Source organism: Pleurodeles waltl, chromosome 1_2 (genome assembly GCF_031143425.1).
Source record: "Pleurodeles waltl isolate 20211129_DDA chromosome 1_2, aPleWal1.hap1.20221129, whole genome shotgun sequence".
NCBI classification, from domain to species: domain Eukaryota; kingdom Metazoa; phylum Chordata; class Amphibia; order Caudata; family Salamandridae; genus Pleurodeles; species Pleurodeles waltl.
This window is the reverse complement of record NC_090437.1, coordinates 169,512,917-169,537,940: the sequence shown is the minus strand read 5'-3', so window position 1 is coordinate 169,537,940 and position 25,024 is coordinate 169,512,917. Positions and strand designations below refer to the sequence as shown.

Sequence of the window (25,024 nt, the reverse complement as noted above, 5' to 3'; positions counted from 1 at the left end):
TTGCAGTACTTACCATCGTTGTCTTCGTCAGCGGTATCAGTCGTGGAGGTATATGGCGAGGAGCAGGGCTGGCATGATCTGCAGCTCTCTATCCATGTCTGCTGCGGCACGTTCTGCGGGACTCCGCTGAGTGTTTCCTTATATTTCGTTCATTTCCGCCTGGGTTTGTGTGGCGGTGGTTCCCACCCCGGAACTGACGGCAGAATGGTGGTTCATAATTTGATGGGCGGGTTAGGCCTTTCCGATGGCCTGTGGGCGGACTCTGCCGTCGTCGTCCACACTCCTCTGCTGGCAGTGGGTGGTTTGTGGGATGCCTGACTTTCCTTTGGTTCATTACTTGGCGGTCCGGCCTGCTCATCTGTTGGCGGTTTCTACAGCCACCGCCAGTGGCGTGGGACGGACCGCCATTTTCATAATGAGGGCCTAAGCGTCCACTACTTGGAAGTGAACCATACCCCTGACGATATGTGGTGGATAGTCCTGCAGGCCCCCAAATATACATACCAGGGTGTGAGACCCCTTTTGGAAATTGAACGATTGGTGTATAAATTGGGGACACATATCCACGGGTTAAATGATGATATCCCATGGACCAATTTCCCATGATAGCTATTTCTCACCCAATGGGCATATACATTACCCCATTTCCCACGAGACCATGACTTTGGGTGGGATTATGACATACCTTGTCTAGATGGGCTTTTACCAACTCTCTAATTCAACTAGAATCATGATAATTAGTGATCCGTGAGTGGACCCTGGTTTTCTGTTTTTTGTTTCTCGTATTTTTGTCTTGTGTGGTTTTGTTGAGTAATTTTACATTACTGTTACCGCAATGATCTTGAGAGTCCTTTCATCTTATTTTGGGCCAGAAGTTGACACCTTTCCAATGCCTTTTTCATTTTTGTCTATTGGCACCATGCGACATTTGACGATTTCCTCGATGTATATTTTCCCTCTACACAAGCGGTGTCCCGAATTGGATGCTCTGACTTTTTCTTTTAGTCCTTTCTCCATTGTTATGAACATACTCGCGCCTGCCGGAGTCTTCCTTCTATTTCGATGACTCTGGACCAGGTGTCGCGAGTTATCCAATCAGCACGGATGAGGCAGAGCGACTTCTGGGTTTACGAGCATAACTGCCTCCCGGTCAGCGTCTCCGCATCTTTGCGGTAACGCAACCGTGGGTAGGTTTACCACTGGAGATCGGACAACCTTAAAGTGAGTAACTTTTCATTTCGAACACACGAGTTACCTCCACCTCTTGGGGCCTGACAATATTTACACTGGGCGAAAGGTTTTAGGCTCGTAGATTTATCGACGTACTTACATTTTCATCATTATACTGTGATAATCCCAATCGGTAGCGATTGGATTCTGAACTTCCTTGGATTGGTCGGTATTCCTGCCGCGCCCGACATTAAATGTTTTTCATGGTAATAGCTAGTCTGATTGGGGATGTCCTTTTACTTTATACTTAGCAGTTTCTCTTGTGACTAATTTTTCATTTCTTATATTCTTTTGAGAGACAAGGTGTTACCTTTACACATAGCCAATTTTATCTCTAATTTCTCTGTTTTTAGAAGGTTTTTTTTATGCTTGTTGTATCCATTGGGTTTGACATTACCCTCTCCCCAGTGTAGCATCTGATTGGGTGCTTGACATATATCTTTATCGGCTATCTACAATTATTTTACACTTGATGATCTGTTTGACAGTCAGGGGCCAATTGTTGACATGAGTTTGAATAGAGATTAGGGCATCTATACCCTATCACTGGTTCAATTGATAATCTCAGAGTGACTTTCTTTAGTTTAATGGGTTCCTGGGCTCCTCGTACCAACCCTGGTATGGAATTTGGGGGACCTTTGGTCTATATTGTACAATAATAGACATATATTTTCTGTTTCTATTGTCATTAGAGTATTTGCACCAGTCTCTAGGCCCGTGGTTTCCTATCGAGCCTGTTCCATATTGGGGACGGTAAGCGAATACATTTCTGCACTGCACGCTACACACAGAACATGCCAGCACTGTGTGTTCCACTGAGTGCCTCATTTCTTCCCTTCCATAGAGTCTATGACAGTATATTTTTTGGGTTATAGTTATTTACCCTTTGTTTGTTGTTTTACAGGTTGACCTTTACATGTGACTAGCCTGATGTGCAGTTGACTTTTGTAAGTGACCAGAGACGTTGAGACTGATAGTTTTACACTGATTGAGGTCTATACTGTATGTAGAATAAAGGAGGAGCTATCTGCTCCTGAAGAAGCGTCACTGGATCCGTCTGGACCCTGGAGACACGAAACATGTTGACCTATTGAAGGGGTTGGGGGGTATTCCCTGCCCCTTGCTTCCTTCAGCGTTTTAGAGAGTGAATGAGCATTATATCATTCCCCACTCTCCTGGTTGTTTTAACCTTGGCCAATACCCACTTTGGATTAATCAATTAATTGTTCTATATTTGGGTCTTGAGCTAATTTTATCCTTTTCTTTTTTTCTCTCTCATCTTCCTGCCGTGCCTATACCTTGGTTAACGGCACTGTATCATTGAGAAAAGATCTCCGGCAAAGAGCCCCCCTTGTGGGGTGCCCATCAGACATTGCAGCGCCGGTCTGACGAGGAGTAGGCCCGATGATGAAGCATGACATCCATGGGATGTCTGAGGGTTCTTGCTTCAAACAATAGGACTTCCTTGTGTTCTCTTTTCTCTATCTTGGGACAGTGTATCTTTGTTTGTCAGCATTCATGTAATCTGACTGCAGAGCTGCTGACCAGAGTGTCCTAGTGAGTGTCCTGACACAATGCATGCCCCTCAAAAACTGGTCTCTCCCTGCTCTTCCCCAATAGGAGCGCATGTATATTCCTTTCTCTTCATAGTATTTCTCTAGAGGAGGCATACTCACTTGGAACCACTTTTTTGCAACACCAAGCTAAAATAATCCATCCATTTGAAGCACATGGATGTTCGGAAATGTTAGCTCTTCTTAATTTTTTAACCCTGTTAGCAAGCAATGAAAAATGCCCCTTCCACTGAAGCAACGCAAAACAGACACAAAGGCAGGTTATTCACACACAGAACAATCTTGCCAGCTTGCACAAAATAAAGCAAGAAAGCCTAGTTTTATTTTGAGGCCTGTTCATGTCTAGTTCACTTATACTATGTGAGCACACTTGATATGCCACTCACTTCACAAATACAGCACGTTTATGTGCATTAAGACTAACAACGCATGTTACCAATTTCAAACTCATGAAAAAGTGCTGCACCTGAAAACCTCCTGTATGTTACTGAAGCATTATCCTTTGAAGACCTAATTTTGTAAGTCTGTCAGCATGATAATTGTGGTATATTTGTCTTTCACTGACTGAATGCATTAAACTCAGTCTTCAAAATTGTTTAAAGTGGCATTTACTTTAGTTTTAAACAGACTTCAAATTGTTTTATTTTCATGAACACAATTTCTACTCAACCAAGATTAGATCCCTTGTGAATAATGGCAGCTTCAGGAATGAGCAATTTCTCCATCCCAACCACATAATATGCTAAAGTTTGGTTGTCAATTCCAGAACTGAGCCATTCGACCAATATAATGATGAAAAATACCTTGGGTGTAAAATTACATTTTGTTCTACACTTTGACATTTATAAACTCGTTAAATAACAGAGATTTTATTGCCCAGTTTGATGATGTTAAATCTAGTGGCCTCAGAAGGATGGAAGACTGAATTGGCCTTGCCGGGATTTGTATTTGTGACCTCCAGATTACAAGAAATGCCAGCAAAAAGAGTTTAACTCACAGAGCCATGTTGCCGATTGAAATGTTAGTTTACGGAACTATGTATGTGAAATGTGTATAGTGAGCTGGCTATGTACCATCAATCAGTGCAATCAGTTACCAGCTGTGCAATCAGTAACCAAATTCGGCTTACTTTTTGCTGCCTCTGGGGATCATGTAAAAAAGTCAAGCTGGGGGTCTGGAGCGGATGAAGGAGGATGTGGCAAGGAGTGAGAAAGAGAAGCTGGGTTTGTGAGAAGTGTCACTGAAAGCTTGTAAAGCCCATGCGAGGAGAGAGAGAGAGAGAGAGCTCCGGCTACTGCTTTCACAGCTGCTCACCTTTCCAGACCCTGCACCTGTTTGATATGTCCGAGTCTAAGAAGAGGCTTTTGACAGAAGCTGATAGCCTGCTTCAGACCGACATCCAAGGGTGTCAGACACAGCAGAATGTGTGCAATGCCCGGGGTCACTGCAGCCTTGTGTGTGACCTTGGACTTTGCCTTTGCAGGGAGATACTACTCGGGTTGGCAGTTGCTTCATGGCTGAGAGAAGGCAGGAAATGCCTAGTGCTTACCCTCTACACGCATTACAAGTATTTCTAAAATTCTACACTGCATTGTGAAAACACTGACCATGTTGAGTGTGGGCAAAGGAAAGAGGATCCTCTATGTAAGGGGAATTCCTTGGTCAATGCGCAACATGGTTACAGCTAAATTAAATTGTGACGGTCTATATGATCATAAGACCTTCATCAGCTTCCTCCCAATGAAGAAAAATACTAGTACTCCCTAGCCAGACTTATATCCCTCCACACACCAAAAAAAAGTTACATAATGGGAAGCCTCAGTCAACGGCCAATAGGTCACCGGAGTCGTGGGTCGAAAAAGTTTGGAAACCACTGGCTTATCCCATAAGTAAGAGGCAAACTATGATAGGTAGCTCCTTCTTCGACTGATGAAGAAATCTGTGTACACACATAACAGTTCTTCACATCCATCGTCTCAACATACTCACTAAATAAGTGATAGAAAATCATTTGAAGAAAGTTACCCTCGGGAAATATCTATGTGCAGATACTTCTCATCTAACTTAAACTTCTCTGTCACTGTAAATGCCGTAGTTGTCGCTAAAGCTGAAGTGTGGTTGGCTTTACTGTTGTCAAGAACAGTGATGCCCACAATCAATATCACACACAATATCACACATACAATTGCCAAACCAACACTCATGTATTTACAGCACCTGTTTTTCCTGCCCTGCTGGCTAATGTTACTCATGATCTGTGAAGAATCAGAAAATAGAAGAGAGAATTTTGAAATTATGCAGCAAAAATCAAAAACAAAAATATTCTTTCAGCAGCTATTTACAGCTTTCAGTTACACTTCCAGGTTCTTTTTTTTCAAAATCTGTAAGGTTGTCAAATCAGGTTATCTTTTGTCAAATCAGATTTCAAAAAGTATTTTCTGGTTACTTTCAACAGTCTCTTTCTCTTTGCACTTTTCTCAATTTGTCTCAACAGTTCAGTTCATTACTTTCCTTCAAGTGCTAAAATATTGACCTGGAATGTCTCGATCAAAACAAAAAGACAAAAATGATTTCTGCCATTCACTTGTTGTTGCATACGCCCATTCAGGACCTGCGTACCTTCAATTTGCTATTCTCTTTCTTTTCAATTTTCAATCTCCATTCAATTCTCCTTCGCTTAGATCTTCTCTCCTAGTTGTATCTACTTCTTCCTCTATTGTTGTCACAACAACTGCTTCCTTTCCCTTTGCTTGAGATTCTGGCCACTTATCTCCTTTTAGTGGACCCTTTTTCAATACTCTTTTCAGCGTTTAACTTGAATCTTCTTCTAGCTCTGCAGGATTTTCTCTTGACGGACCTGCAACTGATTCAGGAGGAGTTAGATCACATTAGCTTTGATCCGCCTCAACTCCTTCCCCCTCGGGGTCTGGCAGTTGCTCTGTTTGTCTCTCGACTTCGTCTACTTCTGGAAAAGCCCTCTTCTGACTAGGCTCTCCTGCTGCCTCAGTTGAGATTGGCTCACTGTCACCCTCCTGGAGGTTTTGTCCTTCGCCTCTCACAGGAGTTACTGAACCGTCCTCAAAGGGCTCAGATCTGGTCTCAGTTCCTCTTTATTCTCTTTCCGGCTCTGAGGCTTGTCTGGACATTGTTGGTACTCTCAACAACAGTTCTTCATCGTCCAAAGGACATGCCACTTTTCTTGTGTGGCTCGCATGGATACTCGTTCGGAACTCCAGCGCACTTCACAGCTGTGGTCAGAACCACCTGGAAGAGGCCTTTCCAGCGAGGCTCCAAACACGTCTTCCGCACGTGTTTCCGGACCACCACCCAGTCACCTGCCCTCAGGGTGTGTCCTTGATCTTGGATCAGTGGCAGTGTGGTGGCTCCCACCTGCTGAGAGGAAGTGAGAACCACATCAGTCAGACCTTTGCACTAGTCCAACACCATATCATCTGTAATGTTCACAAGCACATTTGCAGGCACTGCTGGCAACCTCATTGCTCTGCCCATGAGGATTTCGTGGAGCGACAATCCTGTCTTACTGTCGGGTGTGTTTTTCATTGTCATCAGAACTAACGCAGTGCGTCAGGCCGTTTCAGATTCATGGACGCACACATCTTTGTCATTCTTGACTTCAAGATACCATTTATCTGTTCCACTAATCCTGATGCTTCAGGGCGGTAACTCCAATGCAACTTCTGCTCAATGTTCAATGCTGCACATAGTAATTTAATTACTTCATTGTTGAAGTGACTTCCCCCTTCTGATTGGAAACCCAAAACATGGTATCAGTTCCCAAAGCAGTAATTTTGCTACTGTGAGGCTGTTGTTTCTTCGTGTAGGGTACACTTCAAACCAGTGACTAAAGATGCAGACAATCACCAACACATCTCAAACCTCCACAACAGGCATTTCAATAAATTCCATCTGCATTCTGCTGAATGGACCTCCTGCTCTTCAAATGTGGCTCAAATTGACAACTGTCCCTTTTCCCTCGTTCATTTGCTGACAAATGACGCAACAATGGCAAACTGTTTCAGCAACTTTTCTAAACTTTGGGTTGAACTAATTATGCTTGAACAGACGAATCATGGCATTTTACCATGATAATATCTAGCCATTTGAGACAACAAACTGCTGGGCAAAACCAATTGTGACTACTAAAACCCACAATTCATCTTGTTGCTGTACAAATTTAATTTTTCTCCATGGTCGTTTTCCCTCCCTGTCAACATTATTCTGCAATGTTTTCAATTCCTCCAATGTGTCAATTACTTGTAATGCAAAAATTGGACATGTTTCATCTTCTTCAGCTAACAGTTCCCATTTATCCTTTAACGATATACAGTTCAATGGGCAAAACCTTACAACTTGATCTGCATATCCATTTCCCATTGACACAAAGGGGGTCATTACAACATTGGCGGTAAAGGCCGCTTACCACTGTGCAGAAGACCGCCAACACACAGCCGCGGCCGTGGAAGTCCACCACAGCCATTATGACCCACAGCTCGGAATCCGCCAAAATCTAGACACCCAAACAAGTCCGCCACACCAAAGGTAAGTGATAAACTGTCAAAAACAAAACCTCCACCGTCACGCCAACAGGAATACGCCCACACTATCACGACCCACGAATCCACGTGGCGGTCTTTCAACCGCGGTATTCTATTGGCGGTACACACTGCCACGCTCAAAATACCCACACATTAACAAAACACAACCACATTGGACAATTCCAAATACACACACCTGATACACATACACACACCACTCCCACACACCCAATACAATATAAAACACACACCCACATCACCCACAAACCCATATGACAACAATTGTGACAGAATGCCAGAGAGAGACACCACCAGAAAGAACAATAGCATTCACAGACACTCAACACCATCACTCACACAACATCCACGCACCTCACACAACACACCTCTAAATATCACCCCACACATCACATCACACACCACCCCACACATCACCCACACCACCCCATGGCACCGCAAAGACACCCCAGATTTTCTGAGGAGGAGCTCAGGGTCATGGTGGAGGAAATCATCCGGGTAGAGCCACAGCTATTCGGATCACAGGTGCAACACACCACCATAGCTAGGAAGATGGAGCTATGGCGAAGAATCGTGGACAGGGTCAACGCAGTGGGACAGCATCCAAGAACTAGGGATGACATCAGGAAGAGGTGGAACGACCTACCGGGGAAGGTGCGTTCCGTGGTCTCAAGACACCAGCTTGCGGTTCACAGAACTGGCGGAGCACCCCCACCATCCTCCCCCAGAACTAACAACATGGGAGGAGCAGGTCTTGGCTATACTGCATCCTGAGGGCCTCGCAGGAATAGCTGTAGGAATGGACTTTGGTAAGTCAAATCTTTCACTACTTCATCCCCCACCCTACCTGCATGCTATCACATACCCCCACCCTCGCCCTCACCCCCATCACTCCAACTCCTCACACATGTCCCACTATCACAAACCACACATCCCAACACCAAGCCCTGCATGTAACACCAAAGCATGGACACCCATCACCAAAGCATGTCCACTGCACATACTCATACACCCCCCTAAACCATTATCACACAAGGTCCCACACAAGAATGCAAGCACTGGGGTACAGGGTCACCCACCCATTGCACACCATGGCACACAGAGATGCAATAATCATGCCTTTACACCCCTGCAGGACCCCTACCCAACTTCACCGGACAGGAGGATCCAGACATGTCCACCCCCCCCCCCCCCCACACAGTAGAGGCCCACAGTGATGACAGCAGCTCTGTCCAACTGGATCTAGATGACCAGCCCGGCCCATCTGGGACCTCGGGACAGTCGGTTCCCCTCACACTGGCACAGGCCACTAGAGAGCTTCCCCCTCTGGAAACACCAGCACAGCACCCTCCTCCCCCCCCCAGCGGGCCCATACCTCTATCCCCAGGACACGTCAAGCAGCAGTGTGTCCACCACTACAGGGAACCCAGGCTAAGCCACCACCCCAGCAACACCAGGGACCTGGGGGCAGTGGCAGTGGGCACATGGTTCAGGGGGCAGAGGCACAGGGAAACAGGGGAACTGGGAGGGCTGCTGTGCGACAGATGGAGGACGGGCCCAGGGAACCCACTCTCCACGAGGCCCTCTCCAACATCATGGGAGCCTAACACCATTCCCAGGAGACGATGGCAACAGTACTGGCCAAGTTTCAGGAGACCCAGTGGCTGCAGGAGGAACAGTATTTGGGGTTCAGGGAGGAACTCAGATCCATCAATTCCACCCTGGGCACCATTGTAGGGGTGCTGAAGGAACTCGTCAACACCAGGAGGGACACTGTGGCACAACAAGGGGCCCCTGACACTAGCCTGGACGATGAACTGCCCACCACCTCCACCAGAGCTAAGGGACAGGAGGCACCACCACAGGGCCACGACACCAGCACCGCACCCTCTGCAGATGGAGAACCACCGACCAAGCGGTCCCTGAGATCCAGGACAGAGAACAATGCCAAGACCCCTGCCAAGAAATGAGACCACCCTGATTGTCATCCTTTTGTCCCACTTTGTCACCCTGTCCATACTTAAACTGCCCTAGCTCCACTTCCTATGCCCCTTTGGACAATGCACCTGTGAGACTAATAGACTGGACTCTGCCATGGACATTCCTCCACCATCACCCCTGACCATTTTACAACCCCCTCCACTATTTAGCACTTAAATAAACACCCTTAAATCACTAAACAAACTGGAGTCAGTCTGTGCTTTTGAAAATGTGTATTAGCAATAACTGTGGCAAAATGCTATATCCAATGTAATGTCAACATACCTATGTCACACAGCTCTAGTCCATGCGGAAAGAAAGCAGAAGTCACACAGTGGGACACACATCTGTGAATTTGAAAGGGAAAGTGACAACTCAGTGTCCATACACTGGGTAAAAATGACAGACAGATGAGAGGTAGAAGAATTAAATCAGATGTAGCAGGCAGTGTTGTCTTCTTACCTGTGTCTCACTGGAAATATTGCTGGATCACCGTGTTCCTGTTGTCTATGTCCTCTTCTTCTGCTTCCTCGTCTTCACTGTCCACAGGCTCCACAGCTGCCACAACACCTCAATCTGGACCATCCTCCTGCAGAAAAGGCACCTGTCGTCGCAAGTTGTGAAGCATACAGCAGGCCACGATGATCTGGCACACCTTCTTTGGTGAGTAAAATAGGGAACCACCTGTCATATGGAGGCACCAGAACCTGGCCTTCAGGAGGCAGAAGGTCCTCTCTATAACCCTCCTAGTTCTCCCATGGGCCTCATAGTAGCGTCCCTCTGCCCTTGTCCTGGGATTCCTCACTGGGGTCAGTAGCCATGACAGGTTGGGGTAACCAGAGTCACCTGCAAATGTCGAGGGAAATCTGTTAGACACACACTAACTCTTAGGGACATCCCCAGACCCAGACCCAGACCCAGACACCTAGGGGGTGATTTTAACCTTGGCGGACGGCGGAGGCCGTCCGCCAAGGTACCACCGCCAAATGACCGCACCGCGGTCAAAAGACCGCGGCGGCCATTTAAACATTTCCTCTGGGCCGGCGGGCGCTCTCCAAAAGAGCGCCCGCCGGCCCAGAGGAAATGCCCCTGCAACGAGGACGCCGGCTCAGAATTGAGCCGGCGTAGTTGCAGGGGTGCGACGGGTGCAGTTGCACCCGTCGCGTATTTCAGTGTCTGCAAAGCAGACACTGAAATACTTTTTGGGGCCCTCTTACGGGGGCCCCTGCAGTGCCCATGCCATTGGCATGGGCACTGCAGGGGCCCCCAGGGGCCCCGCGGCACCCCCTACCGCCATCCTGTTCATGGCGGGTTTCCCGCCATGAACAGGATGGCGGTAGGGGGTGTCTGAATCCTCATGGCGGCGGAGCGCGCTCCGCCGCCATGGAGGATTCACTGGGGCAGCGGTAAACCGGCGGGAGACCGCCGGTTTACCCTTTCTGACCGCGGCTGAACCGCCGCGGTCAGAATGCCCTCGGGAGCACCGCCAGCCTGTTGGCGGTGCTCCCGTGGTCGGTGACCCTGGCGGTCACCGGCCGCCAGGGTCAGAATGACCCCCCTAGTCACACTGTATAGGGTTCATGTCCTCACCTAATAGCCACACACAGTGCCTCTGGAGTTGCCCCATCACATAAGGGATGCTGCTATTCCTCAGAATGTAAGCGTCATGCACTGAGCCAGGAAACTTCCCATAGGCCAGGTCGAGTTTAGTAGGCAAGGTCCCTTCTTAAGCCAGGCCCTGTGGCACCCCACCCCACCTGTGTACAGAACCAACTACACCTAGTCAGGCTCCTGTGACTTCCATGTGTGCAGCAATCAGGCATAACCTTGTAACCCATGTCCCTGTGATTGATTAGGGAACTCCAAGTGCATGGCGCAGTGAAGGGGGATTCTGTGTCTGTAGTGTCCGCCAACGCTAGCGGTTTTGGATCCACTCAACATGTCTTTCTTCTGTCTCCCCCCCCATTTTTGTGGTCTCCCTGTGCTTGTGTGCATTAACATCATCAGGCGGAGGAGCAGTGGCACCGGAGCAGGAGGGAGCTGCATCCCACATGGCCCTGGAGGGTGACACAACTGAGTCAGAAGCCACCAGTAGGACGGAGGGCGAGGGGAGCTTCACGGCGGGGACAGGAGCTGAGACCAGCAACACAGACTCCTCCTCTGATGGGAGCTACATTGCGGTGGCAGGCCCCTATGTGCCCCCCGCATCTACAGGTACAGCCGCCACCCCCCCTACCAGCACCGCCCTCCCAGCAGCCCCTCAGCGTTTTCCCCGTGGCCGCTCACCCAGGAGGGTGGACATCTCCTTCGCCCCAGGCACCTCAGGTCCTGCCCCAGTCAGCCCTGCTGCCCTCAGTGAGGAGGCCATTCACCTCCTCAGGTCCCTCACTGTTGGGCAGTCTACCATTTTGAATGCCATCCAGGGTGTACAGAGGCAGTTGCAACAGACCAATGCATACCTGGAGGGCATTCATTCTGGCCAGGCAGCCCATCAGCAAGCTTTTCAGACTCTGGCCTCAGCACTGATGGCAGCCATTGTCCCTGTCTCTAGCTTCCCCTCTCCAACTTCCTCCACCCAGACCCAAGCCCCTGTACCTCAGCCTATCCCAAGCACACCATCAGACCAGCATGCACACACATCAACACACAAGGGAAGCTCAGGCAAACATAAGCACCACACATCCCACAGGCACTCACGCAAGCATCATACACATGCAGGCATACCAAAAGCCACTGCCTCCACTGTGTCCCCCTCCTTCTCGTCTCCCTCCTCCTTCCCAGTCTCGTCTCCACTCATACCTGCATGCACTACATCGTCAGCCACTACCTCCATCACCAGCACACCCACCACCACACCCCGCTCACGTGCAGTCACCACCCCCACTACCATTCACACATCCCCTGTGTCTTCTCCCAGTGTGTCTGTGAGCCCACCTCCCAAGGTACACAAACTCAGCCTCACACCCACCCAACAGCCATCCACATCACGACAGCCTCCAGCCCATGCACCTTCACCCAAAGTCACCAAACGTACACCTCCTACAACCACTACCTCTTCCTCCACTCCCAAACCCCCTCCATCTACCCTTCCCAGTGTGTCCAAAAGACTTTTCCTGTCCAACCTTGACCTCTTCCCCTCACCTCGCCCCACCCCTTCAGTCTCCTAGGGCCTGCCTCTCCAGGTCCCAACCCAGCGCCTCAGCCACAACATCTGCAGGAACAGTGGTGCCAGTAGTAACCGGCTTCTGGAGTGCGCCAGGCAGCCAGTGTGCCAAGGAGCCAGAGCACGGACAGTCCCCCACCTCAAAAGCACAAAAAGTTGGCCAGTGCCCGGCAGGAGAGAGGAAAAGAATCTTCCACCAAAGCCTCTCCGAGGGGTACAGTTGGGAGTGTGGAGACAGCTGCGCCACCATCCAAGGTGGAGAAGGGGCACAGTAAAATAGGCAAGTCTGGGACAACCTGCACGGCGGACAAGACCGCCACAAGCACCGCTGCCAAGGACACCGCCGCCACCAGCACCGCTGCCAAGGACACCGCCGCCACCAGCACCGCTGAACAGGACGCAGCTGCCACCAGCACCGCTGAACAGGACACCGCTGCCACCAGCACAGCTGAACAGGACACTGCTGCAACAAGCACCGCAGGCCAGTGAGCTCCAAAGATTCCAATGCTTCTGAGGCTGCCACGAGCAGGATGAAGCACTCTGGGCACAAAGCCCCCTCCAGAACCAGTGGAAAAAGGCATCCACCACCTCTGTCCTTGGCAGGATGAAGCACTCTGGGCACAAAGCCCCCTCCAGAACCAGTGGAGGAAGGCATCCACTACCTCAGTCCTTGGCAGAATGAAGCACTCTGGGCACAAACCCCCTCCAGAACCAGTGATGATTTACATCCACTACCTCAGTCCTTGGCAGGATGAAGCGCTCTGAGCACAAAGCCCCCTCCAGAACCAGTGGAGAAAAACATCCACTACCTCTGTATTGGCCGGATGAAGCACTCTGGGCACAAAGCCCCCTCCAGAACCAGTGGAGAAAGACATCCACTTGAGAGACTGTGTCTTTGCACTCCCCAGGATGCAGCAGTGGGCAAAGCACCCACTGAAAAGACTTGAGAGACTGTGGCTTTGCACTCCCTAGGATAAAGCAGTGGGTAAACCACCCACTGGAGAGACTTGAGAGACTGTGGCTTTGCACTCCCCAGGATAAAGCAGTGGGCAAACCACCCACTGGAGAGACTTGAGAGACTGTGGCTTTGCACTCCCCAGGATAAAGCAGTGGGCAACCTACCCACTGGAGAGACTTGAGAGACTGTGGCTTTGCACTCCCCAGGATACATCAATGGGCATGGAGCTCCCTCGTGGATCTGACGTTGTGCACTCATCCGGCTGAGGTGCCCCCCCCTTCCCTTCCGCTGAGGTGCCTGTTGTATTTCTATCTGATGCCCCAGCAGTGTTCTCTTCGTTTTGATCGGGTATTAAGTGTGGGCCTCGCCCATGCATTTTGGGCCCAGTGGTCCACGGACTATGATGGTGGAATACCTTGGACTTGTATTCTTGGTGTATATATTTGTTTCTAGTGTAAATATATGTATATAACTGGGTATATTTTTTATTGCTGTTTTTGAATAGATTACAAAAGCTCGACTCATTTCCTTTTGTCCTTGCATTCTTCCAGGGGAGGTTGGGGGTTGTTAATGTGTGTGTGTTGTAGTGGGTGAGGGTGGGGGTGGGAGTGTTGCGTGTTGCGTGTGTGTGTCACTCTTTTTTCCCTCCCCCCTCCCCTGTATCGTAGGTGCAGTACTCACCGTGGTCTTCACCGCCATCTTTGTTGTTCCTGGTAGAGAAGCAGGAAGATAAAGGCTGGCAGTATCTGGAGCTCGGCTTCCATGGCGTTCTGATTCCTCGTGGGGTGTGTAGAGGTGAGCGTTTTCCCTTCCAAGTACTGTTTCCGCTGTGTTTTTGTTCGCGGTGAATCTGCCCCGGAAAAGGTGGCGGATTGGACTGTTGTAATACAGTGGGCGGAACCTTGTCTTCGGCTTGTCTGTTGGCGGTGACCGATGCGGTGTTTGTTTGTACCGTCGTGGCGGTCGGAGTGTTAAAGTGGCTGTCTATGATGGCGGTTTCCGCCACGGTCATGATTCCCTTTTTTATACCGCCGACCTGTTGCCGGTTTCACTGCCGCTTTAACACCGACCGCCAGGGTTGTAATGAGGGCCTACGTCTTGCAAATTCAAATGTGCGCTGCATTTCACCACGGCAATCTTTTCAAGCATTTGGATGGCATGCAACTGTTCTTTAAATCTCTCATCATTTCTCACTCGGGAACCAGAAAAGGTCATGAAACCTCTCTGTGACCACAACTAGCCAAAATCATGGACTATTCCAAATCCATATTGACTATCCATGTAGATGGTAACTTTTAGCTGAGCAGAAACATGGCATGCTCTAGGAAGGGCTACCAGTTCCGCTACTTGTGCAGAATATACTCCTCAAAGCCTAGACGCTTTCAGTGTATCAATAATTGTGCACACGTCATATTCTGCTCACAGTACTCCTGTATTGTCCCTTAGACAGGAACCATCAACAAAGATAATTTGGTCCTTTTCTTCCAATCAGGTGTCTCTAATATCAGGTCTCGGTTTTGTGCACAGATCAGGTACTTCAAGACAATCATGCTCAATGTCTTCCAATTTCAACATTTTCATTTGGAAGTGAGGTTGCCAGGTTTAGCACTGTACATCTTTTCAATGACACATTTGGTGACCCTAGAATACTCGTCTCATAACGCATCAATCTTGCACCTGTCAGATATTGGGTCTTGGTTCAGGTAAGTAAAACTTCAGCTGAGTGAGGGACCGTTATTGTTAGGGGGTGTCCCATCATAGTGCCTTCACACTGTGCGAGGCTCTGTCCAACCGCTGCAACTGTACACAAACAGGCTGGTAAAGCAGCTGCGACTGGGTCCAAACTAGCTGAAAAATATGCTACTGGGCGATTTACATCTCCATGGACCTGCGTCAGGACAGACAAAGAACACGCATCATGCTCATGACAAAACAACGTGAAGGACTTTGTGTAATCAGGCATAACCAAACCGGAGCTTTGCACAGACTCTCTCTCAATTCAGAAAACACTTTCATGCAAGCCTGGTCTAACACTAGGGGATCAATAATATCCTTTTGGGTCAGCTTCTGCAATGGTTTGGAAATAACTGAAAAATTGGGAATCCATTGGCGACAATAGCCTACCATCCCTAAAAACATCCTGGCATCTTTCTGTGTGGCTGGGGGACTCATCTGCAATATGGCTGTGACCCTTTCTCTGGATATTTTTCTTGATCCCTTCTCAGTCTGGTGACCCAAGTATTTTATTTCCTTCTGATAGTACTGCAGTTTAAGTGGAGACACTTTATGACCATTCTTTCCCAAATGGTTCAGTAAGGTAATTGTGTCATACTTATAATAAATCATCAATGTACTGTACCGATGTCGATTGGAAAGGCAATTCCAACGACTCCAAACTCTTTCTCAAGATCTGATTGAATATAGAATTTGACTCTGAAAACCCTTGAGAAATTCAACACCAACAGTAAACTTGGTCTAAAACTTTTAAACAAAAGAGAAATTAATTATCCTCATGAAGAGACACAGAAAAGAAAGCTTGTGAGAAGTCTTTGACAGTGAACCACTCAGCATCACAAGGAATCTGAAACATTATCACAGCTGGATCTGGCACCACGGGGCAACATTTGATCACAATGTCATTTATTTTTCTCAAAACCCGGACAATTTGAACTTTCCCACAGGGCTTTTTCAAGCCCATTATCGGTGAATTATATGGGCTGCTCAACACATCTTTCAAGACCCCTTGGTTCACAAATTCCGCAATTATTTGAGCAACCTTTATAAGGATATCTTGTGCCATGTGGTACTGGGGAATCTGAGGAAAAATGTGTTTGGCTTTACAGGAACCTTAACTGGCTCAACCCCATTTATCAGACCTGTCTCTTTCCCTGTCATATCACACACTTTCTCTTTAACACATAAATCAGGAGGAAGCTCCTTCACAGTGAACCCTGAAAAGAAATTAATCAGGGGGTACTCCTCATTTATTGTCTCACACTCGGTCTCTGGAGCTAGGTCATCCTCATCATCACTATTCGTCTGTATCTCGATTCCGTCATTTTAGCAAGTAATTGAGCACCTGGTTTTACACAGCAAGTCTCTTCCCAGTGCGGGTATCGGACTTGAATCACAGACTACGAATTTGTGCAGTCCTTTAAAGTTGCCAATTTTAACCCGAACTGGTTCTGTAATCAGGTTGGTCAAACACTGATTCGCTAGTCCTACAATCTGGACTGTCTTTCCTGAAAGGGGCAAATTCAGAACTTCTGCAGATCTCACTGTAGAGCGTGTAGCTCCGGTGTCCACCAAGAATGAAACTGTGACCCATGACTTTTCCCTTCAGATAGGGGCCTTTCTGATCTACTTCTGAGGAAGCTGCAAGCACACATTCTTCCTCATCCGAACTCCCACTCACCCAATCATTGTTTATTCCAGTCTCACTGTGTAACGGGAACTGGTGAACTGTGTTATTACTCGGGTTAAACTTCTGACCTGTGACCTGGTGAGGAAGCATCACCTGCTACTGTTCCATTAGGGCTTGAGGTATTTGAATTTGCTGTCTAGGTACCATTGGAACCTGCTGTTGCATTGGCTGCAACTGTGTCATTTGTACACGTGGCATTTGCACCTGCTGCATGGGTTGAAAACCTTGCATTTGATTCGCATTTTTCTGAAAATTTGGGTTATGACCTCTCATTCTCGGTCCTCTCTTGTTTTGAAACAAATTGATGTCATTTCTTTGCTGAACGACACCTTCTGCACTATCATCTAACACTCCTGCTTCCAATGTCTGACCGTTCCACAAGTGTGACAAGGCAACACTCTCTTCATTCCCTGCACATCATTCTGAACCACTACAGTATTCAAATCAGGGCTACGGTTTCCATTACCAGTTCCTCCGCGACCTCTACCTCTCTTCTAATTTTGAAACACCATATTTCTCTGCTGCTGCTGCTGCTATAGAAAATTTCCCTGCACCCCTGTTTGGGCCGCTTTAATCTGCATCACCATCGCCTTTTCCTTAAACTTTCTCAGCTTCAACTCAATCTTGTCACTACAGTACTTTGCATACTGCAACACCTCATCAATTGGCTTTTCTTGCCAGCAAATCAAATCACTCTTAATCATCTGGCTAATTTCGGGTCTCAATCTTTCCACAAATCTAAACACAAAATGAATCATGGCTTTCGGCTCGATCATTTCAGTACTACTGTAATGCTTAAATGCCTGCAACAATCTCTCATAATACGCATGCATTGACTCCTGAGCTGACCTGTCAATTCACTGCCAGTCAATGTTTTGGGGCGAAATCCTTGTTTTCAAAAACTCAATCACTTTATAGTAATATTTCATTACTTCAGGAGATAGCGCACCCGTAACCTGATCGCTCTCTGGTTCTTTTGTCGGACAATCTATACTCCTCTTGCACTCCACCCACAAATCAGCAGGAACTACTATCTCTAGTAGAGTGTTCAAGTCTTCCTACAGACACTGTGCAAGTTTCATGAACCTGTCTGGCCGCTGGTACCATTCCACTGGCTTCTCTCTCAACCTGAGATAGTCATTTGTAAAGGAACGAATGTCACTTACGCTTCAAGGGACATGAACAAAATTCCCTCCTGGAACCTTTCTCATTGGTAAAAATTTTACTGGATCCTTACCCTGCTGCACATGTGCAGTCAGTTCTGCAGAATCCCTTTTTCTTTTATCTCTTTTCTTCGCCAATCTGCCTTCCTATTTGTCTAAGGCTCCCTATGTCTTGGCACTTTGGACTAACTTCCTAAGGTGTACCTTAATTCCTGCAGCTCTCATGTGTTCAAAATCTTTAGCATCAAAGTCCAATCTGTAACTCCTTTTCAAATGCCCTGATTTCTCTATTTCTATGCCGAATTTCTCTGCTAGGTCTGCTAACTGTTGATGCACATTGCTCACTTCCCTCGTAATTTCCAGGCACAGATATCTCAACTTGGCTTCTGTGTAGGACTCTAATCTGTTCACACCCATAAGCCCATATTTATAATTTTTTTGTGCCGCATTTGCGCCGCTTTTTGATGCAAAAACGGCGCAAACGTACAAAATACAATTGTGCGTGAACAGATTAGAGTCCTACACAGAAGGACTCTAATACAATTGTATTTTGTAAGCTTGTGCCGTTTTTGCATCAAAAAGCGATGCAAATGCGGTGCTAAAAAAGTATAAATATGGGCCATAGTTCCCTCAATGAGCTCACCGCTTCCATTCCTAGTCTCGTATAGTTCAAGTACTCCTCTCCCCTGGGAACACTCTGTCGGGTATTCAGCTTATCCAACCATTCAGCCAATTGTTGGGCAGTCAACCCTTGCAACGAAATGTTGCTGGCCTGGGCATGTGGTGCCTGTTGCACAACTGTATTTGGAGTCTGCGGTGTAAATAATTTCAGGCTCTGACTAACGTTCGACCTATGACAGTACCCGGAGAAACTTCAAATAGACTAAGGTCAAGCAAAGATCTCGATCCATCAAGGGTCTTTCCCACTAGAGAGACTACTCAGATATTCTCATTGAGATCTCCCCTTTCTGCATTCTGACTCAGAACTTTCTGTCCACTTGCACTGTTATTCTCTTGTGCAAACAAAGGTGCAATCGGACCAATGGTGACAGGTACAGATACAGCATTTGGACTTGGACTAATGTTTGAGTTCTGTGGTTGCGTAGTTCCTATATTCTATCTCATCAATACAGACATATCTGTCTGGGTAACTGTTATCAGAGTGTATCTTGGCATTACTTCTGGCTGCACTTGTGGTAGGAAAAGTGGATTTGGCTCTGTCTCAACCAATGTCGGCTTCGGGCAACCCTGTCATGTAGACACTAGTAGGTTTGTGGCAGTTTCCACATTGAGTATATCAGGGTACATTCTCGGGACATTCGACTATGGCACCTGATTTTGTGCTACTGGAGTAATAGATGCATTAAGACTGCTCTGCATTGGGCTCTGTGTCATGCTCGGAATAACCTGCACTGGACTCATTGTTGCGTTAACCTGGGTCAGAGCTGTAGAATTCATGCTAGTGCTCTGACCACTCTCTTGTGCTGCATACGGTGGAGGGCGACTTCTCAATAACTGCAAGATAAACTCATCGTCGTCTGACTCTTTCTCATATGTCTCCTTTGATCTCCACTCCCTACTCTCGAAAGGGCTCCTGTTTGTTTTTCTAGTAGCTTTCCTTCCTTCTCTTTAGCTGTCTTGTGTAATTGATGGGAATAACTTAATCCCCTGTAAAGTCTTGGTTCTCCAAAACCGCTGGTCATGATCCCACCTAGCCTCTGCTAGTGTCATTTCTGCCTTTCTCATTCTCCTCTCCAATTTCGGTAGCTGTTGCAGTCTGGCTACTAATTCCCAGATTGACAATGCCTCGAACTGTGCTGGTCTCGGAAGGGTTTTCAGATCATATAGCACCCTCCTCAGATGCTCTAAACTCCACAAATTAAGGGCCAGATGTAGGTAGCTAAAAAATAGCGAGTCGGAAATTGCGAGTCGTTGCGACGCGCAATTTCGGACTCGCAAACAGGTATCCAACAAGAAAAAGCGACTTCATTTTGCGACTCGCAAATGAAGTCGCCCCGCAGATTGCGAGTCCGCTGTTTGCGAGGTCGCTTTTTGCAACCTCGCTAAAAACAAACACACAAATTGCAAGTGGGTGTCGCAAATTGCATGCAGGTGCAGCAGAACAGTCTGGAAAACACTTCCTGTCTCTTGCTGATGACATCACAGCCAGGACGTTTACAAATACACCTGGGAGGAGGGAGGACCACACCCTTTTCCAACTGCTGAGCAACCACCAGGAGGAACAGCTGCAAGAATGGAGGACTCTGGCAGGAAGAGAAAACTTAAGTTTTCAGAGAAGGAACTGGAGGTGCTGACAGATGAATGCTGTCAGCACCATGACCAGCTATTTGGAAGGGCTGCCCTGAGCGTGCCAGAGACTGACAAAAGGAGGATTTGGAATGACATCCAGGAGAAGGTCAACGCCATAGGGGTGAGCCACAGGAGCATTGAAGAGCTCAAAAAGAGATGGTACGACCTGCGCTCCAGAACCAAGGAGGGGGTGGCAGAGCGCCTCCGGGAGATGAGGGGCACAGGAGGAGGCCCATCCACCGTCCCACCACCCACACCCATGGAGGAACGTGTGGAACAGACCCTGGAGCCAGAGGCAGTGGCTGGAATGGGAGAGCTGGACACGTCAGCGCCAGGAACATCAACAAGTGAGTACCATGAAACATGCATGTACACCCATATCTGCCATACCCCCACCCACCCAGTACACAGCAACATGCACAACCAAATTAGCTCCATTCCAGACTAGCAACCACCAGAATGGTGCATTATGGGCAATGTAGTCCAGTAGTCAGCTGATAGGCAGCAGTTTATTAGGAAGCATATAACAGATGTTAGATACTGACCGTGTGTTCCCTATGTCCCACAGGTCTCCCACAAGACATCCCCACCAGCCAGTCCGTCCAGGGTGCAGAGGGCAGCCAACAGGCAGCACAGGAGTCAGGAGCAGCCACCACAGGGCCCAGCACCACCCAACCACAGTCCCCTCCAGCTGCACCAATGGACATTGGGGAGATCGACCCAGCACCCGGTCCCAGCCACAGTGCCATACAACAGGACCCTGATGCTCCACCGCGTCGCAGATGCCGAGTCCATGTCCCTGCAGTGTCCCAGGAGGATGTAGGGGACTCTTCCATGTCCGCCGCCGAGGCAGCTCTCATCAGTGGTCAGCGCCTGCAAACAAGGCAGATGAGTGTTATATCAGGGGCCATGCAGCGTATGGAGCTGAATTTCACCACAGGGCTGGCACAGGTGCACACAGACTTCCAAAGCCTGAACAATCATGTCGGTGACCTTGCACTCTCCATCCGTCAACTAGTAACTGAACTTGTGTCAGAGAGAGAGAGTGCAAGGCGCTGTGAGCGGCAACTCATACACTGTTTGGACCGCATGGCTGCCTCAATCATCCGCCTGGCAGTCAATACAAGACTTGGGCCCCTTTGCAGGGGATGTGGCTCGGGGACTGGGTCGGATAAGCCACGCTGTGGACATGATGGAGGCAAGACAGGTGGCTAGGGGCACGGCAGACACAACTCAAGATAGTGAGGAGGGCTCCACCATCAGTAGTGCATCTGCCACGGACACAAGGGTATTGAGGAGTGGCAGTGCACGTCAGGGATCTGCTGACACTCCAAGCACTAACCATGCTGGGCGTCCCAGGCGGAGGAGTTGAGCTATGCAGTTGCGGACAATTGAGGAACATGAGGTGAATGTGTCCTCATTGCAGGTGGACATTTACAGCCTCTTCCCAAAAGTTCAGTTCATTATTATTTAGGTTCACTTAATAAAAGTTCTTGTTTGTTCCACTTCACAACTGGGCTCTTTGTGTGTGACATTAGTGTGTGTGGTGACAGGTAGCACATACCTTCCAAAGTATTGGTTTGCAATGTGGTCCCGTCTCTGTCTGCCTTGATTTGCAATGCTTCTATCCCCATGATGGCGATGTGGTAACTCTTGCTCGTCATCCTCCGAATCTGGGTCTTCTGGGGTGAGATGTAGCCCACGTCTGGTGGCAATGTTGTGCAGTATAGCGCATGCGCCAACTATCTTGAATGCTGTTATTGGGGCATACTGGAGCACCCCCCCACTGCTGTGGAGGCATCAGAATCTTGCCTTCAACAGTCCAAAGGTCCTCTCTATAACATTTCGGGTCCTCCTATGTGCACTGTTGTATCGCCTCTCAGTCTCATTGCTGGGTGTTAAGTACAGGGTAAGTATCCATGGTCGTAGCGCATATGCACTGTCACCTGTTTGGCAAAAATGGACAATGTTAGCAGGGCATGGATGGTTTCCACAGTGACCTGTGTGTATGTCTTCAGGATGTATTCAGCAATACCTAAGAGATATCTGTCTCCAAACTCCCCACGTTCTAGGCGTTGGTGTATCCCACTGTGCCTGAAAATGTAGGAGTCATGTGTACTCCCAGGAAATTTGGCTACCATGTCAGTGATGACATAATGGGCGTCACATAACACCTGGATGTTCAGTGAGTGGGTACCCTTACGGTTGCGGAACAGATATTCCAGATTTGCAGGAGGGCAGATTTGTATATGTGTCCCGTCTACACACCCTATTACATGAGGGAAGTTGGCAATCCTGTAGAATTCCGACTTGGTGCTGATGATTTCTGCCTCCTTCCTGGGCAGGTATATGTATCTGGACATATGTGTGAGTATGGCATCTAAGAAACATCTGAAAAACCGTGAGAGTGCACTTTGGGATACCCCACCTGCCACAGCAATGACCCCCTGATAGCTACCCGAGGCCAAGAGGTGCAGTGAGCATAGCACTTGCACATGTGTGGGGATGGCGCTGCCGCGCACAGTCTGGCGTTGAAGCTGCGGATTGAGTAGATCTATTAATTCTAATATTGCTGCACTGCTGAGTCTGTATTTATCATATATCTCCTCCTCTGTTTGTTGGAAAAGTGTCTGCCTGGTTCTGTATATCCTCTCCTGTCTCTGGCTCCTCCTCCTCCTCCTCTGTTGTGCGCGTGTGGACTCTCCTTCTCCTTGCTATCACATATATGTCCGCCATCTTGAGTAACCCAGGTGCCTTCTGGGTCTCCTTTTATACTTTGGTACTGGTTACCACCTGCTCTGAGTTAGTGGTAAATTGGGGTGCAAAATGGGCTTTTTGCGACTAGTCAAAATTTGCGAGTGGCTTTTTCATATGGTTTGCGACTCGCAAATTGCGACTTCCTATTTGCGGGCCGCAACTTTTGCGAGTCGGTAATAGCTTGCGTCGCTATTTGCAATTCGGAAATGGGGTTTTTGCATCCCATTTCCGATTTTGCGGGGTCGCAAATAGCGATTCGGGCCATTTGCGACTCACAAAAGTTTGCTACATCTGGCCCTAAATGTTTTGTGGACAGCAAACACTAAGCTCCCATCTTTCTCTGTGACTTTGCACCATCGTTTCAACCAAAGACATATCGCAACATCCTTTTCTTCTATTACAATATAAGCTGGTGTACCTTCTGGTGGTGCAATATCCCCTATACTCGTTGTAATGTACGTATCTCCACTTAAGGGACTCTTTAAAGCTTTGAAAAATTTCATTTTTGCAACCTTTATAGTATTCAAAATCAAATCAGGAAATGACTTTTAATCTTAGAATTCTCTTCACCCACCTCCTCGATCAATTGCTCTTCACGGACTGGCTGCCAATCCGAGCACAACCCTCCTCACTAACCAACTTATCCCAGTGCAGCTCCAATGACGTCACATGTACTACGGCTGACAAAGTCTTGCTGCTTGTCCTCCCAAACTCAGATTCACACGAAACTAATGCAAAATTATTGTGAGCACTAAAGAAAAATCAAAACCCAATTTGTCCGTTAACTATCAGCAGGGTACCACAATCACTTCAGAAACCTTACGGATATTTCACTGACAGCGTTTCACTGTAACAGCTACTCCTTCTTTCTTAGTTTGCCTGATTCGCAAGCATTATTTAACCTGCAAATTTTACTCTCAAATGATCAGTGGGTCTGTCCTGGTGCACATAGGACTCACCAGATCTCAGTTGAGAAATTCTTTCACTCACTTTGACTCACACTCTGATTTATCGACCACGCCCGATCAACCTATTAAACCAAACAAATTAGAACAAAAACCAAATGTCTCATACACTTTTCAATACTCTCCAGAGTCTTAGACCACGCTGGGTCTGTACATCAACAACCACGTGGAAAATTTTCAAGCACAAAGCGCCACACACATGTGAAGTACAACGACTCCCTACTCTCACACTTCAGAATACGCACACCCCTTCCACAACTTCATCTGGAGTACGCAAACTCACTAAACCCTCAAACATCACAATTCACCTGCGATTTGCATAAGCTTTGTAAGCACAAAACCTACTTTATTCACACTGTCACTAGAACGCTGAGAAAGTCCTCAAACAACCATTGGAAAACTCCAAAATTCTGGAAAAGTCATTTTAGGTATGAGGGGCACATTTTCTTTCCACTTTGTATCAACGAATCTAGAAAAAATCTAAAATGTCACCAATTTCGCCAAATCTGTGAATCAATTTGATATCCTACTACTATCTCTGAGAGCATCTGTTATTTCTCGCTTACAATCTCTGGGACCAAATACTCAGCTACCTCTCTTTCTGGACTGTATGATGGGCTCCTAAGGAGACAAACCTGTACCTGGCATCTATGATGGGCTCCTAAGGAGACAAACCTGTACCAGGCATCTATGATGGGCTCCTAAGGAGACAACCCATCAATCTCTGCTACCATCTCTGTTAGCGTGTCAGACCTTAATAAGTAAACTTACAAGGAGACGCAAATAGGCCGATGAACCTTTTGACTCACTTTGAGGTTTTCCCACCATATATCGCGTACCGATACAGATCAATATCATCAACATTCAATAACATTACTAAGTCAGTAATTCGCACACGGCATGACTTTATATTTATGAATAACCAC

The 25,024-nt window shown here is 47.7% G+C and overlaps 1 protein-coding gene across 1 annotated transcript in view; it reads left to right on the top strand.

Moving 5' to 3' along the window:
• The window catches only part of LOC138298986 (sulfotransferase 6B1-like), a 461,021-nt gene that overhangs the window by 320,437 nt on the left and 115,560 nt on the right, over positions 1-25,024 (top strand). The window lies entirely within an intron of this gene.